Genomic DNA, 16,520 nt, shown 5'->3' with positions numbered 1-16,520 from the left:
TCGCATTGCTGAAAAAATTGCAGAATTATGCTATTTTTATGCTAAACGTTATACATATGATCAAGAGTAGATAAACAAGAGTGTGCAACTCGCGGATTGGTTGGCCCACGGCGGAATTTTTTGTTGACGTAATCTTTTCGACGACGCACGCGCTGCGAGCCTTTTGGAGAGGTTTCCCTCGTGCACTTGGCCGGGCTTTACACTACAAGGTCTGTGCCCAGCACGTGCTCTCACACTGCTCTGCGGCAAAGTCCGCGTTTCTCTGAAAAAAGGTGACGTCAACAAAAAATTCCGCCGTGGGCGGGAGTATCTGCAGATTGTGCAGGAGAGATCCGGAGTTGCACACTCTTGTTTATCTACTCTTGATATGATATTATGCCGCATTATGCTAGCATATGCTGCTAATGTATATGATGTAGATAATCAAGCGAGGTACAGAGGGCTTGATGGCTGATCAAAGGCCAAGGGACCAGCCCGAGGGCTGGGCCCGAGGGCTTTGATCAGTCATCAAACCCGACTGTACCTCGCTTGAATATGTTTCAGACGATCCCCAACAATTTTTTTGATTTTGAATTCAATCGCTTTATTCTTTGGGTGATCTCGAGTGTGGACAATGTCGGCCTTTCGTTTGGGATTTCAGAGCAGCCTGAAGTCTAAAGTGCATGTCGTTTTCGTCCCGTTCGTAAGTTTCAAACAGAGATTACAGCAAGGGGAAAGTCATATCAGTGGACGAAAAACCTGTTTCGTGAGAAAATTCTCAGGACTACGTGACAAGAGCCAGACGTGGCTGAAGAGTCACGGAAGTATTTTCACTTCGACCATACACACCTTGCTCACACTGCATACTGCTGAGAGTTCTGCGGTGCTGGAGCTAGATTTCCAACCGTCCACAAGTTGAATATGCTTCAGACGCTCCCCAACAATTTTTTTGATTTTGAATTCAATCGCTTTATTCTTTGGGTGATCTCGAGTGTGGACAATGTCGGCCTTTCGTTTGGGATTTCAGAGCAGCCTGAAGTCTAAAGTGCATGTCGTTTTCGTCCCGTTCGTAAGTTTCAAACAGAGATTACAGCAAGGGGAAAGTCATGTCAGTGGACGAAAAACCTGTTTCGTGAGAAAATTCTCAGGACTACGTGACAAGAGCCAGACGTGGCTGAAGAGTCACGGAAGTATTTTCACTTCGACCATACACACCTTGCTCACACTGCATACTGCTGAGAGTTCTGCGGTGCTGGAGCTAGATTTCCAACTCCACAAGTTGAGAGACACCGCATCCCCGACCACCACCCCTATCGGTTTCTTGTTCTTATAGCCAGATCACCTTGAAAAGACTGAGATTGGGCATGATCAGGGCTTTGATGGTTTTCTCGTACAGGTTGCCAATGGCAGCGGGCTTTGATGGCATATCAAAGCCCGCTCTCCGAGGCTGCTGATTGGTCGTAGCCTAGCAAAGGGCACGTGGGTCGTTTGAAGGTTCTGTTCAAAATAACAGGGGAATTTTTTTGTAGAGGGCGCTGTACTGTAGTAGCAAAAGTTCAACGGGGTCAACGCACCGTCCGACCTACAGACCGTCACTGGTCACTGATTGTAGTACTTCATCATCATCATGTCAGTGCTTGTCATGATAAATAAATACAGTATACTAGTAATCAATCAGTAAAATCCAAAGAAACCGCTAGAAGCAGTATGCGTAGTAGTCTACGGCCAAGATACCAGAAACCGTATCAAACTCAGCAAGGGGTTCGAGGTACTAAAACGATTACCAAATTAAGTCAAGGATTGACCATTACATGCTGCATTCTGCCACTGCTAACGTGATCGAAGGGCAGCCGTTGATTCTTGACGCTTTGTGCCGATGACCTCTCAGGGCTGTGACTGCGGCATTGACCAGTGCAAAAGACAGTTGAGTGCGGATGTATGCCATGAGGCATGACGATAGAGAAAGGCTCGGACCTCTTATCGGCCAACATGGATGCAATCCGAGCGTAGAGATTGCCAGCTGCCTTGCCATGACCACCTGTAGTGCTGAGCACGACCGGGATGAATGATCCATGCTCTACCTCAACGACTCTTCTCTCATAACTTCTTCTCTTTTCCTTTTCGTGCTTGCGGTACACTGCCGGGATTGATGACTTCTGGTTTGAGGGGGCAAATGGGTTGAAAACCCGGACATCAAGGAATGTCCTCTCAAACCGTCCACCATACAATCCACTGACTGCGATATCAAGGCGCGCGTTGTCGTCGGTGATGGTAGATCTCAAGGGGAAGTGTTCCCCCGAGAGAGGCTGGAGATGGGGTTCGACGGCTACATCATGGGCAACTTCCCGGAGAAGGTGGGCCGTGATGTCCCGAATCTCGTTGTGGCGGAGAGAGGGATAGCCGCCCAGCGAGCAGGACGCCTGTGGGACTGCCCTATTCAAAATTTAATAATAATAATAATAATACTTGTACTTGTAGAACATGTACAACTGTATAGAATTTGATGCGAACAGGCGGATTATTCCAATTTATGCGATTCGTATGCAATTTGCCTCGAATTATGCGACTATTCGATTTTGGTAGGAATTATGCGAAAAATTATGCTAGCATAATCCGTCAAGGCCTATTCCAGACAGTTGCCAGGATACCTTGATACCATCGGTATCACCAGCTACTGCTCTGTGTCTGCATTGCAGAACGGAATGCTCTCCTTGGCTGGGCAGCTATCCTGCATAAGGTCCTTGATTTGTAACGCTCTGGGGTGGGTGGTGGAGTTCTTTGGGGCCTATTTTCCTCGAAACCCTCTCGTGTTTCCTGTGATCGATAATTAAAAAGTGTGTTTCTCTGTAGCGTACCTTTGGCTGCTAGTGCTAGCCCCGGCGTGGGTGCCAATCTCCGGCCTTCGGCCAAGTGCTGATGGATAACAAATGTCCACTCACACAGTACTATAGTCCATTTCAAAAAGATTAGCAATCAGGTTTTGGTCTTAAAAAGTATGAAGATAAGGGAAAATTAGACAACAAAGTACATAGAATGGCTTGTTAGGACATGGCAAATTGTTCTGTGGAGGTTTCGGAACAATTGGACCAGCCGTTAAGGAGTTTGAATTTCGGCCAGGTTTCCGGCCTTTTCCCTTGGTTTACGATTTGCCCTGGATGTCAGTATCGATTTTCTATCAAAACCCACGATTTATCCGTTCCTTTTTGGCCTTGTGGTTATGAATGCTGTCTGCTGACCATGAAGTTGTGAGTTCAAATCCCAACCTATCTTCAAGTCAAACTTGTTTTTCATTGTTTTGGTGATCACGCTGGTACAAAAAGTACAAGCCAAAGAAGAAGGTGGTTGCGCCAAACGACTTGTTGTTGGAGCTCGCGTTTCCTGCCGAACTAATACTTACTGACACTTGACTGGTTCACGCCATGTGAACACACCCACAACACTGAAACGGTGTGAGTGAACACGGAAGTCATTGCGCTGTAGCTACGTGTTGTTGAATACAACGGCACATCGATCGATCGATTTCTCTTTGAGAATTATTTAGTATTTCAAGATCGCCAATTTATTTGAATTTAGGAGTCAACGCCGTCTTCTATCAGCTTTCACAGGCGTCTGCTTTTCTCAAAATGTCGTCGAAGTCACACGGATAGCTTTGCCAAGTTATGGCGTTGGGAATGAGTCTGTGTCGATGTCGTTTTCGTCACATCGTGACAGAGTAAATTGCATCGCAGCTCAAAGAAATTGGGCACGAAACGAATCAAGTTGGGACCCATCCCGCTCGTCAACATTTACCACACTTTCGACCAGGGAGTAGTACAATACCATATTACTACTCCCTGCTTTCGACATGTCCTCTCTGACTCCATATCGATACGAGGAATAACTCGTTTGTTGTAAACCAGACGTACATGTACTGACGTGAGTGAGTTGTCATTTTTCATGCTTTCGCGCGGATTATTTCTTCGAGTTCACAGTGAGTTTTTCCAGCCAGCTCTCGAGCGCCCATACGGTAAGACGGCAAACTCCGCGGGCGATCGCCAGGATTGCTAATCTTTTTGAAACTGACTGTAGCAGAACAGGGTCAAACGCGCGCCTTTTTCCAGCTGAATTGCTGGCACATGGCGCTCTACTTGTAGCAAGAGTACATACCCCCCCCCCCCCCCCAAGAGTACTCTTGCTTGTAGGTCACCGCACTGGTATTCTTGGCGCTGAAATATTTATATCGCGCTGGAATTATGGCGCTGAAGTGTTGACCAAAGCTAAGGGGCGGGCACACCAAATTCCAATGACCATGATAACAAGAGTGCATACCGGTATGGACTTTTGATGATAACCAGGACCATGGAATTTTTCCAGTGTACGTACAGTATACAATCAGGTACAATGTAGTTATATTCCTGAATGTTTTCGACGACTTCTCATAAAGAGGAAGTACACGCTGGAAAAACCATTTCAGGGCGAGCGTGTTGCGGCGGCCTCTCCTTGCATACATGTCCATCAGGGAGTCGTCAAATACATATATAAATTTGACGACTCCCTGATGTCCATATATTATAGCCATGTACGGTGTATGTTCGGCTGACTGGACTGGTGTGGTGTAGATGTTTTTGTAGTCTGGCTCAAGGACTTTCGAGCTACATTGTACCATCCCGCCGCTCACTGCACTGATCGAAGTACATGTATAAACGTGAAAACCAGCTCTGAACTCTCGACTACTTTCTTCCCTTGCGTTTCTTTATAATTATAATTTCTTTTTACATCCAAAGTTTCACACTCACTTTGCGCACTTTCTCTCTTCTCCTTAAAAAAATAATTGGGTAATCCGGATTTCTTTCATATCTGGCTTGCAAGTGTTGAGTTTCGGAGAGAAAAGAGCAGTATGTGGCATGTGGCCTCTAATTTCCTAAATCCTGAAAAAAGATTATCGTATTGTGGAGGTGGCCTCCAGAGAGCCTACGACACGAACTTTGTACGCATATCGCACGTTGTGCAGACAATCCGTACCTTCGAGCGGACACGATACGAGCTCCACACAAAAACCTGCGTAAGGTTCTCACACCGTACAAACTTCGTTGCATTCTGCCATACGATTTTCCTTTCCCTGGCTAGCCGGTTGTAAAATCAAGGTGGGGCGCTCTCGCGGTACTTTACGGTACTATTGTACTACTCCCTGGTTCTTGGTGAAATCTCCCTCGGAAGACGAAGACACGGAAAGTGCACCCCTGGCCTGGTACATGTGTGCATGGTCGGCCGAGTGGTAACTGTTCCGCGATCCGGTGCATGCCTTGCAAGAACTACACTGTACACAACCGCAGGGTCCGGAGTTCAAACTACTAGTAGCCAGCAACTAAGTTACTTTCGAAAAAGAAGAAGAAAAAGAAGAAGAAAAAGTAAGTTGCGACGGCTTTGCCGTAGATCCACACGTCGGTACGAGTACATCATGTCATTATGCAAAGCGCCAAACGAGCCGCGACCTTTGGAGACTGAGCTTGTAATTTTATTTTTTTGTCTTGTCATTTTTGTTGGACTGCTTTTGCCCGGCCCGCGGACTTTGCTGTTTGGTCGCGCGCATGGACATCAAGAGTACATAAACGTTATGATAACATGATTGTGTATTTTGTGGTACAGTACTGGTATATTATGGTATCCGGTAGTCCACATACATGTACGCACATCCCATGCAATGTCCCCGCACCAGGGAGTCATTTTGACGACTCCCTAGCCCTGCCCCGCACTCAATAGAGTGATACACATAGCACAGTTCGTGCTCTTCATAGCGATTCTTTAAAATTAGGGCTGAAACGATTATACCAATTACTCGGTAATCGATCAATAATTCCTTAGCAATCAAGTAATCGTTACGTTATAGATTACTCGTTGAGGGATTTTGAGTCCAAAAAGTACTGAAAACCCCATTTTTGTGAAGTTTGAATCAATTTCCGCTGTGAGTGTGCAGTTGCCAGGGGTATGGTGCATGTTCTGAGGTTTAATTGACTTCAAACTGCCATGTTTCGGAGCTACCCTTTCACTAATGCAGATATTTTGGTACTATGAAGGCATAGCTTGTGGAAACACAGTAATTTTGCACAGAATTCAGACACTATTTGGTAACGGTTATAATCGATTACTCGATCGTTAAGCTAAAGAGTAATCGATAGGTGAAAATCCACGATCGTTTCAGCCCTATTTAAAATTATTGTCTACAAATCACTGTTTAAATAATAGATGGTGATAAGAAGAACACGGCGAAGGCATACGATGGACAGTGATTTTGTAATAGCACAAATATTGTCGAGGTGCTGCCAAGAATATGACTAATAAAACCAGAGACGCAACAGAAAGAGCATCGCCCCGAGGCTACAGCCTCGGGTAGAATCGCGTGAGACAGAAGAAGCCACAGGAACTGCTGTCGGTTCGATAGGAACGGACATGTTTAGTAACAGAAAAGAATTTAATGATATTTCTTCATCACGATAGACACCAGGTTCGAAACCCGAACGCTGCAAATGCCAACCAGGACACTAGTGGTAAAGAGAACTGATGAACAGTATGCACAGGTATGCATGGGGTAGCAAAGAAGCACCCAAACCGAGCTAGAGCTGGTCAAAATATCACACCGAAGAGATGGGAAGAGAGAGAGAGAGAGAGAGAGAGAGAGAGAGAGAGAGAGAGAGAGTACACGACAGCAGAAGCATCTGTGTGGGTGAGCGGGTTAGTGCTTATGTGTGTGCGTGTGTGCATGTGCATTAGCGCACATGTGCACATGTCCACATGTGCGTGTGAATGTGTGTTTGTACGAATGTGAGCATGTAAGGAGAGAGCGAGATATCGTCACCTAGAAGAGTGATAGAGCGATGGGAAAAAACAGTTCACCAAAGACAATCCATTCGGTCAGAGCCGTAAATTAGCAGAAAGACAAGATAGGCAAATGCCTTTATCTAACAACCGGGCTATGCGGGCACATGCACGACTAAAAAACATTAGGTGAACCGCTACAGGCCACATTCCTGTGCAGGACACTAAAGCAAGATATTGTCTCTGATACACTGTAGGTGTGAATGAGACAGACAGACAGACAGACAGACAGACAGACAGACAGACAGACAGAGAGAGAGAGAGAGAGAGAGAGAGAGAGAGAGAGAGAGAGACATAGAGAGAGGTATACTCTGAGGCCTGCCCTGCATGTCGAGTCTCAATTACGAAGTTCAGCAGGACCGAACCAGCTCCTATACTGGGCGGAATGATCCAGACAGCCAAGCGCACCCACCCACTCAGATAATAAAGCGGGGAGAGAGAGAGAGAGAGAGGTGAGAGAGAGAGACTGGAATTACGACAGATTGTGAGCCTCAGACAAGGCTTGCAGTGATATCACCACAATGTGAATGAAGTAGACGACACCACAAAGACAAGGAGAGGCACATCCAGCAGAAGTGGACAAAAGACACTGAGCAATTAGGACAGAAGCAACTCATACACCTGCAGAAGGCATAGTGAAGTTGAACAGCATGGCATTGTCCGCGTAAACAGAGTTTACCTTGGGTACGTAAAGCAGTTGCGGATGTCGTGTATGATGATGATGATGGTGATGGCCGCTGCAGTGGCGCATCACTGACCTGTCAAGCAGCATGCTGTCCGCCTGCAAAGAGAGAGGCAAGCTGGACGGCAGCCGACATCCCAGCAGCCCAAGTGCATGAGCCTTCCGTGCTAACGCAGCGTTGTCTAGCTGCACATTGCCGGCGGCACTGTAGACCTTGGCTACCCTGGACACCGGTAGGTGACCTGCTAGAGTCACCATGCATGGACTGACTGCTGCTGCTGGCGGCGATAACTCAGCAGTGATCGGCGATGGGCGACTGCTTGCTGCTGTTACTAGTCTAAGATAAGCCGGATCCTCAGCCGAACACGGCACTGGCGATAGGGTAGATGGGACATCGAACGTATAACATCCACGCTGTTGACGTTGTTGCTGCAACCGTTGCTGCTGCTGCTGTTTATGCTGTTGCTGCTGAAGGGAGAAGTTGAAAGCGGATATCACTGCAACTTGCCTCCAGTTGGCGTTTGCAGCATAGGAGCCATACTGAGCATACTTGCGCTGTATTCGCTGTTTTTGCTGCTGCAGACAAGCCGGCGTGTGTACTGCGGCAAAGTTCACATTGCTTGCAGTAGCATTCCAGCACATCGAAGGCTCGCGTTGATTGACAGGCAGGTGCCAGGTACGTGCAGCCTCGTCAGCTGTGTACGGTCTTGATTGCTCCACAGTTTCCACCCACTTGCTGATGTGATAGTACTGACTGGCGGTCAGCGGGCAGCGGATTGTCACTGCCTTGCGCTTGCACGCACGCTTCTTCGAACCAGCTGCTTCCAGCTGTTTGCCCCGCGAAGAATAGTCGCACGCACACTTCACTTTGGCCAACTTCTTCTGGCTACTGCTTCCTGCCGTGGAGGCGTTCCCCGACTCCGGCGAGTTCTCGACGCTGGGCGCTTTACTGCTATCGTTCTGTGTTGTGGCTGCCTTGGATGTGTCGGTTAACGCGGACACGAACCCTTCGTCGCAGCCATCGCTGGGCACGCGCGGCACAGGCATTGCGTTCATCAGCATGTCCTCCTCCTCCTCAGACGGAGTCTGGCAGGCGGCCTTTCGAATCGTCGGAAAGCGGCCAGCAGCTGCGAACGGCCCGGTGACGCTGTTGCTGTTGCTGCTACTGCTGTATCCGGCTGTGCAGATGACGCGCGACTCGCCCGACTGGTCCGCTACTAACTTAATGGACTGACGTAGCAGCGCGCTGAAACCTGGGAACGCCGCCTGTAGTTTGGGACTGCTTTCGAGCACATCAACCAGACGACTGTCGGGCAGGCCGCCTGCTTGGCAGTCGACAAACTCGCAGAGTCGGCAGTATGACAAGCCCAGTTGACGAATGATGCCGACGCAAGACGATGCCGCCACGTCCAGTCCGTCCAGATGTTGAGCGCCGACACTGGCTGGTGAGCTGTACCGCTGCTTGACCAGAGCACACTGCTGACACATGAGATCGGGCCCTGAGAAGACCAGCTCAAGTGTTAATGATCTGCAAGATTTGCACGAGAGCAGCTTGTGCATGGCACTGCATTTCGCATAGACCTCATGAAGATGACTCACACAGGCATCGGGTAGGTTGTTGCCAGATCTTGCAACTTGTTGGAGCAGGTCGAGGCTCACAGTTGACAATTCCGAATACAACACGGTACATTGGTCTCGTATAGACTCCATCGTTGTCGCAGCGGTGGTTCCAGTGCTGTTACTACTGGTTATTGTACGTACGAATGCTACGGAGATTTTAGAGACAGAGACTACAAGCTTAGAGAATAGAGTGGCGGTAAAACAAAAGATGCTATGCCGTCCAGCTCCTCATCAGTACTGCAGGCTATCAGATGTCACTGGGACTGCTCAGCTCACAACATTAAAATAAGTGGACGTGAGGTGGATGAAGAAGCGGACAGTCAAGAATGCTAAAGATTACCACCTAAGCGTAGTGAACATTCCCGCTGCCGCCAAGGAGCACAGTGAAGAATATCATGCCGCTCCCTCCCCAGGTCTTGTTGGCGCTGGGCGGCAGTGTCGTTTACAACATCCTGCTGGGCCTGGTAGCTGACATGGCTTCCATACGGCCAAAACCACCAGCCACGATTGTACGGTCCATCCTCTTTCAAGCTTGTGGGCGGCAAATTGCCAATCCACGTTTTGCCTTTGTGGCAGTGTGCTGTTGCTTTAGGGGTTGGTACGCACGAACCGGAACAAGCCATTCCATATCGAGCAGTTTTCGCCTTCAAACGAGAAAGCTGTGGCCGCATTGAGCCTGTAACACATGGATGCATGTACGAACCTGCAAGGCAGCGGATCCCTCCCGCGACGCCAGGCCGCCAGGGGTGCCTCTCACCAGATTTGGTACACGTCGCCGAAAGGGGGCAAGAAGAGGCGGAAATAGTCGCGCGCTGCAATGCAGAATTTTAGAACGCGATGTACGCCGTCAATGTTTACACACAATACACAGGCCGTTTTCAGCACACCCGAAAAATACCCCAAATCAGGCCGAAAACAAGTCCTGATCTGGCCCAGGACTTGGCAGAAACGGAGCCCCCGGCCTGATTTGCACATGCATCGTCCTGAAGCAGACTGTACGGGTACTTGTATGCAAGTAAATATAGCACAAGGAGATCTGCATGATGATCCATGAGCTTGGTGTAGACTCTTTTTTGTTGGCTGATGAGCGGCTGTGAAACCCGGAGGCTGAAGAAGTACCGTCATTACACATAGTCTTGTACATGGCTCTTTCTTTCTTTCTACATGCCATGGTTCTTTCTATTCCCGGTGTGTGTATACCATGCACATGGACACGACAAATATTGATCCGTGCAATGATGACAGCATGTAAACAGTTGTATAGACCACGTTTCGCCAGGGGATTTCAGATATCTATTTACAGGTTGTCCCTCGTTAATACATAATCTCTGGGACTTGACAAATGTTATGTATTAACGGGGTTTATGTACTAAACGAAAGTGTACATAACTTGCTTGTATACCAGAATTTTTCACTTTTTTCAACTTTTCTGAGTGTTTCTTGCTACCATGACTAGGCAGCGAGATATTCTTGATTCCCTCGATATAACATAAAAATTATGTTATAACGGTCACATTTAGCGAAGATTCTACAGTTGACATGGTACATGCCCAGCCGCACCTGTACAGTCACTCGGCAAAAAAACAGAGCTTTGTCGGTTTGTGATGTGCGCTCTGATTTCTATACCTATTGCGTCCACAAGTAGAAACTAGAACACGATGTGCCTCCACTGGAAGTCCAAAAGATCAGTAAATTATGTACTATTGAGGTAGGTGACATGCGGGTACGGAGAAATGTTATGTACTAACGGGGTTTATGTACTAACGGATTATGTACTAACCGACAAAATTTGTATGGAAGTGACCACGTTTCGTCCGGGACTTGAGATTTCTTATGTACTAACGGGGTTTATGTACTAACCGGACTCGTATTAACGGGGGACGACCTGTACTAACGGGGTTTATGTACAAACCGGACTCGTTATAATGAGGGAGGACCTGTATTACGAATGATTCTGGATGAGTTTGATGAGGGCAAGGTCCGGGTACCCCCCCCCCCCCCCCCATATCCATATCTACACTATCGTACACTACATGAGGTCACACAACCCGCATCAACTGTTGTGACTTGCCGGAACTGTATCCGTGACACCGGGGGAGGGGGGGGGGGGAAGGAGGGGTAGGGAAGGGGGGATAGCAGAGTTGCAAAAGAAAGCTGCTGTCCTGATTGCCATGCCATGCCAGCGCTCTTGCATGCATCTGTACCAGGGAGTAGTACAATACCATTACAATACAATTATTGGTATTGTACTACCTACTAGTACTCCCTGATCTGTGGTGTTGCAAAACGTGTTGTCTATCCGTGCCCGTACGTTCCCTGTACCACGACTACGTCCACGACGGCAATGTACAAACTACAATGTACATGTATGTAGGGCATTCCGTATCAAAATAGTAAATTCTGGAGTCTGGAGTGCTAGTGGTATGCTGATCTCGGGGCCCAAACATTTCACATCTGAATCCGCTATTATCAAGAGTACATATAATAACCGCCAGAGTGTTGTTGTTGTTGTTGTTGTTGTTGTTGTTTATTATTTTATTCTACATCGCATGTCAAACGGGCAGCTCTGCCAAGTCGGGTCATCGTAGCATGATTCTATCGAGCCTCATCAGCAGGTTACATTTAACCGAAGTAAAATACGCGTAGCATGCGTTTGAATTCACGGACAGATACTGTGGACTTCATACAGTCGGGCAGGCCATTCCAGAGTCGGCAGCTGGCTAGAAGCGGTCGGCATGCGCCAGAAGCACTGTGGGCCAGAGGGAGGGGAAGGTTGCGTCCCAACTGACCTCGAGTGGTCATGCCTGTCGGTGGGCCTTGCAATACAACTCGGGACGACAACAGCTCACTGACGATTCCAGAACGGATTCTATACCCCCCCCCCCCCCCCTAGATGTCCGGAGTCGAGCTCGGAGCTTGCATTCCCCTCGTTCCAGTACTGGCAGACACCCGGCCTGGTGTACAGGGAAGAGTTGTTGTTGTTGTTGATTTTTATTTTACTTTGCGAGGCCAAACAGGCAATGGTGCCCAATTCTATGGAAGCGATTTCAAAAGGGAGAGAGCTACGGAGGGAGAAGAGAGAGAGAGAGAGAGAGAGAGAGAGAGAGAGAGAGAGAGAGAGAGAGAGAGAGAAAGAGAGAGAGAGAGAGAGAGAGAGAGAGAGAGAGAGAGAGAGAGAGAGAGAGAGAGAGAGAGAGAGAGAGAGAGAGAGAGAGAGATAGAGAGAGAGAGAGAGAGAGAGAGAGAGAGAGAGAGAGAGAGAGAGAGAGAGAGAGAGAGAGAGAGAGAGAGAGAGAGAGAGAGAGAAAGAGAGAGAGAAAGAGAGAGAGAGAGAGAGAGAGAGAGCGAGAGAGAGCGAAGAAGAGAGAGAGAGAGAGAGAGAGAGAGAGAGAGAGAGAGAGAGAGAGAGAGAGAGAGAGAGAGAGAGAGAGAGAGAGAGAGAGAGAGAGAGAGAGAGAGAGAGAGAGAGAGAGAGAGAGAGAGAGAGAGAGAGAGAGAGAGACAGAGAGACAGAGAGACAGAGAGACAGAGAGACAGAGAGACAGAGAGACAGAGAGACAGAGAGACAGAGAGACAGAGAGACAGAGAGACAGAGAGACAGAGAGACAGAGAGACAGAGAGACAGAGAGACAGAGAGACAGAGAGACAGAGAGACAGAGAGACAGAGAGACAGAGAGACAGAGAGACAGAGAGACAGAGAGACAGAGAGACAGAGAGACAGAGAGACAGAGAGACAGAGAGACAGAGAGACAGAGAGACAGAGAGACAGAGAGACAGAGAGACAGAGAGACAGAGAGACAGAGAGACAGAGAGACAGAGAGACAGAGAGACAGAGAGACAGAGAGACAGAGAGACAGAGAGACAGAGAGACAGAGAGACAGAGAGACAGAGAGAGAGAGAGAGAGAGAGAGAGAGAGAGAGAGAGAGAGAGAGAGAGAGAGAGAGAGAGAGAGAGAGAGAGAGTAGTAGTAGTAGTATTCCTGGCGACACTTGCCGGTCGGCTCGCGGAGCGCAATAAAGACATCCGGTATTCAAGCATCGTCAGTGCATTGCGTGTTCGGCTGGCGTTCTGCCTCGTAGATCTACAGTGGGCAATAACCTGCTTTCGCGGTTGCCGGTCCTCCTACCAGCGTCGCGTCCGCTCGTCGTTGTTGGTGCAGTGTCGACAGGCTGCCAGCTGAGATCCAGTGTCCCTGCGTCAATCTGGACAATATAACAATGGCTCAAAGATCGATTACTTCTCTTGATATACTAGTACTCTTCTCGGATTGCATTCTCTCTTTCTTTCTTTCTCTCTCTCTACAATTACTTGTGTGCTTACCGTGGTATTGTTTTCTGCCCGTAAAAGTGGTTTGGTCAGTACTTCAAGTAGTAGTAGCAAGAAGGTACAAGAGAAGAGCTAGAGAGAAAAGGGAAACCAAGGAGGCGTCCAGGTAGAAAAGGAAAAGTCACTTGAAAGATTAGAACATTGAAAGGATCAGTCACGCAATACGGTTAATTCCCATCGTCGATCGGATAATTATTCATCCCTACGCAAGAAATAGGTCAGTAGTAGTAGCAGTAGTATTTATTTTATTTATCATCGGAAAAGAAAAGAAAAAAATTGAAAAAAATTGAAATCCAGCAGGCGCGTACGCAGGGTCACCTCTAGGGGGGTTTCCAACCGAATTGCAAGCATTGACTCGTTTTTAAACCCTGTCTAAAGAGCCCTACAATATATATACAATATACCCGGAATGAGTGATATGTCGCTTTGTTTTGCTTTGATTGGTGCTTTCCCCCAAAGTCTTGCAGTCGTATTTATTCAGCTTTTATTTCTTGTGTACTTGCATACTGGTATTAGTTTAGTCCCACAATCTGCGATAAAATGATCAGCTGTAGCACCTACTCCACTTTTATATGTATCTATGTCATTCGGATCTTCCCAAGTTGTACATTGTACTGTTGAGATATCGAATTCAAATAAATCAGTACCATACCATACCATGTACCATAGGAAATTTTCAAAATGATGCACTTTTTCGTGTTCTTTGGATCATAAACTTCAGTTCTAATCACTCAATCTTCATTATCCTAGGCTTCCTGGAAGTGGAAAGGTAGACCTACCAGGGAGAGAATGAGGTCGACCATGATTGCCAGGACTCAGTACAGCCATGTACATATCCAGCTCTATAATGCTATAGCGGTAGAGTGCAGCGACGGTGCGAAAAAATGCCCCAACTGGGCGAAAGGCCGAAAAACGCGTCCTGCTCCAGCGATTTCGCTTTTCTTGATCGCAGAGTTTCGTTTTTTGCTGTGTACTCTTGAAAATATCACAAGTGAAGCTCCTCGGGATCCTGCAAATAATTGAGCAAGTCAGCGGGACGAAAAGTCTCAAATTCTTGATACTCGAGTCGCACTGCGCGCTTTTGAAATTGCGAGATCGTGGCTCAACTTACGAACGATTTATCTCAAGAGACATTGCTCGCAGCGCGTCGCAAATAATAATTGTTGCAACCAACAGCTGAGAGTTTTCTTTTCGACCTGGATATCTGGATCGTTAGATTTGAGTGAGATTGACTGAGTTACGATCTGTTGAAGTTTCGCATTCTTGCCAGAACGATCGTGCGCCCTACCAAAATATGCCCAAAAACGTTGCTCGTTTGGAACATTTGGGGGGTTTCCGGGCAACGGGAAACCCCCCCTGCGTACGCGCCTGTCCAGACAGCAAACAGTACAGTAATAATTATAGCAATAAAAACTGCTTTATGGCAGTTTTCTAAAAAAAGTTATTGTGTTCTAGTCCATGGACCCCGTCTAAAAAGTAAGAAATTAACGAAATGTGATAGCCGAAAATTAAAATTTCACACAAAACCTCACAATAATCACGACACTTGAAGATCTTATAGTACGGCACTTGTTTATTCCGACACTTGTACTTGTACAAGTACATGGACTGCGCCAACATGCTTGCATGTGAAAGAGGACCACGAGGGGAAAAGGTCGTCTCGCATCCTGTGTGTGATTATTGTGAGGTTTTGTGTGAAATTTTAATTTTCGGCTATCACATTTCGTTAATTTCTTACTTTTTAGACGGGGTCCATGGACTAGAACACAATAACTTTTTTTAGAAAACTGCCATAAAGCAGTTTTTATTGCTATAATTTCTTTTGTTTTTTTGGCTCAAGGATATTATTATTTGAAACTCGGATGTTGAGCCATAAATAAATGTAAAATAGAAAAGGACATATGGATACGAGTTTAGAGTAACTCTCCATCACTGTAACATGATACTATATACAGTCAGAAAGTGCAATAACTAGGCACAAAACTGACAGAGTACTGAGACATTCGACGTCCTGACACCTAACTTTAACACATCTCCGTAGCGCTAACCGACAGCCTTCCAACTTGGAAGGTTCAAGGTTATGGAAAAGACCAAAGAGGGGAAGGCAAGCGCAACGAAAACGAGCAAAAGCCACAGTCCCAACGGAACAAAGAATGTCGATTGTTACTGGACGATGACGAGACCAGTACGATATTTGACAAAGCGGTCTAACTACAATTCGAAGCAGCAAAGCAGCTCGTTTTTTTTTTTTTTGCTCGTTTTCGTTGCGCTTGCCTTCCCCTCTTTGGTCTTTTCCATAACCTTGAACCTTCCAAGTTGGAAGGCTGTCGGTTAGCGCTACGGAGATGTGTTAAAGTTAGGTGTCAGGACGTCGAATGTCTCAGTACTCTGTCAGTTTTGTGCCTAGTTATTGCACTTTCTGACTGTATATAGTATCATGTTACAGTGATGGAGAGTTACTCTAAACTCGTATCCATATGTCCTTTTCTATTTTACATTTATTTATGGCTCAACATCCGAGTTTCAAATTGCACACCTGATGAGCCGTCACGAACCATACGGCGAAACGTACGTCGTGTGAAACAACGTGTTTTGTAGTCAACTAGTCCATCACAATGTCATGCATGAGGAGTACTGTAGGAGTTTGGCTTTCGGCTTGTACAATTCGTTTTCGCAAAGCTTCCCTTTCTTTACTTATCTTTGATATTTATGACCCACCCAAGTTGGGTGGTGTGCTGCTTTGCTGCTTCGAATTGTAGTTAGACCGCTTTGTCAAATATCGTACTGGTCTCGTCATCGTCCAGTAACAATCGACATTCTTTGTTCCGTTGGGACTGTGGCTTTTGCTCGTTTTCGTTGCGCTTGCCTTCCCCTCTTTGGTCTTTTCCATAACCTTGAACCTTCCAAGTTGGAAGGCTGTCGGTTAGCGCTACGGAGATGTGTTAAAGTTAGGTGTCAGGACGTCGAATGTCTCAGTACTCTGTCAGTTTTGTGCCTAGTTATTGCACTTTCTGACTGTATATAGTATCATGTTACAGTGATGGAGAGTTACTCTAAACT

The sequence above is a fragment of the Sycon ciliatum genome, chromosome 2 (assembly GCF_964019385.1).
Source record: "Sycon ciliatum chromosome 2, ocSycCili1.1, whole genome shotgun sequence".
In the NCBI taxonomy this organism is placed as follows: Eukaryota; Metazoa; Porifera; class Calcarea; order Leucosolenida; family Sycettidae; genus Sycon; species Sycon ciliatum.
Note: the sequence above shows the minus strand (reverse complement) of the source record.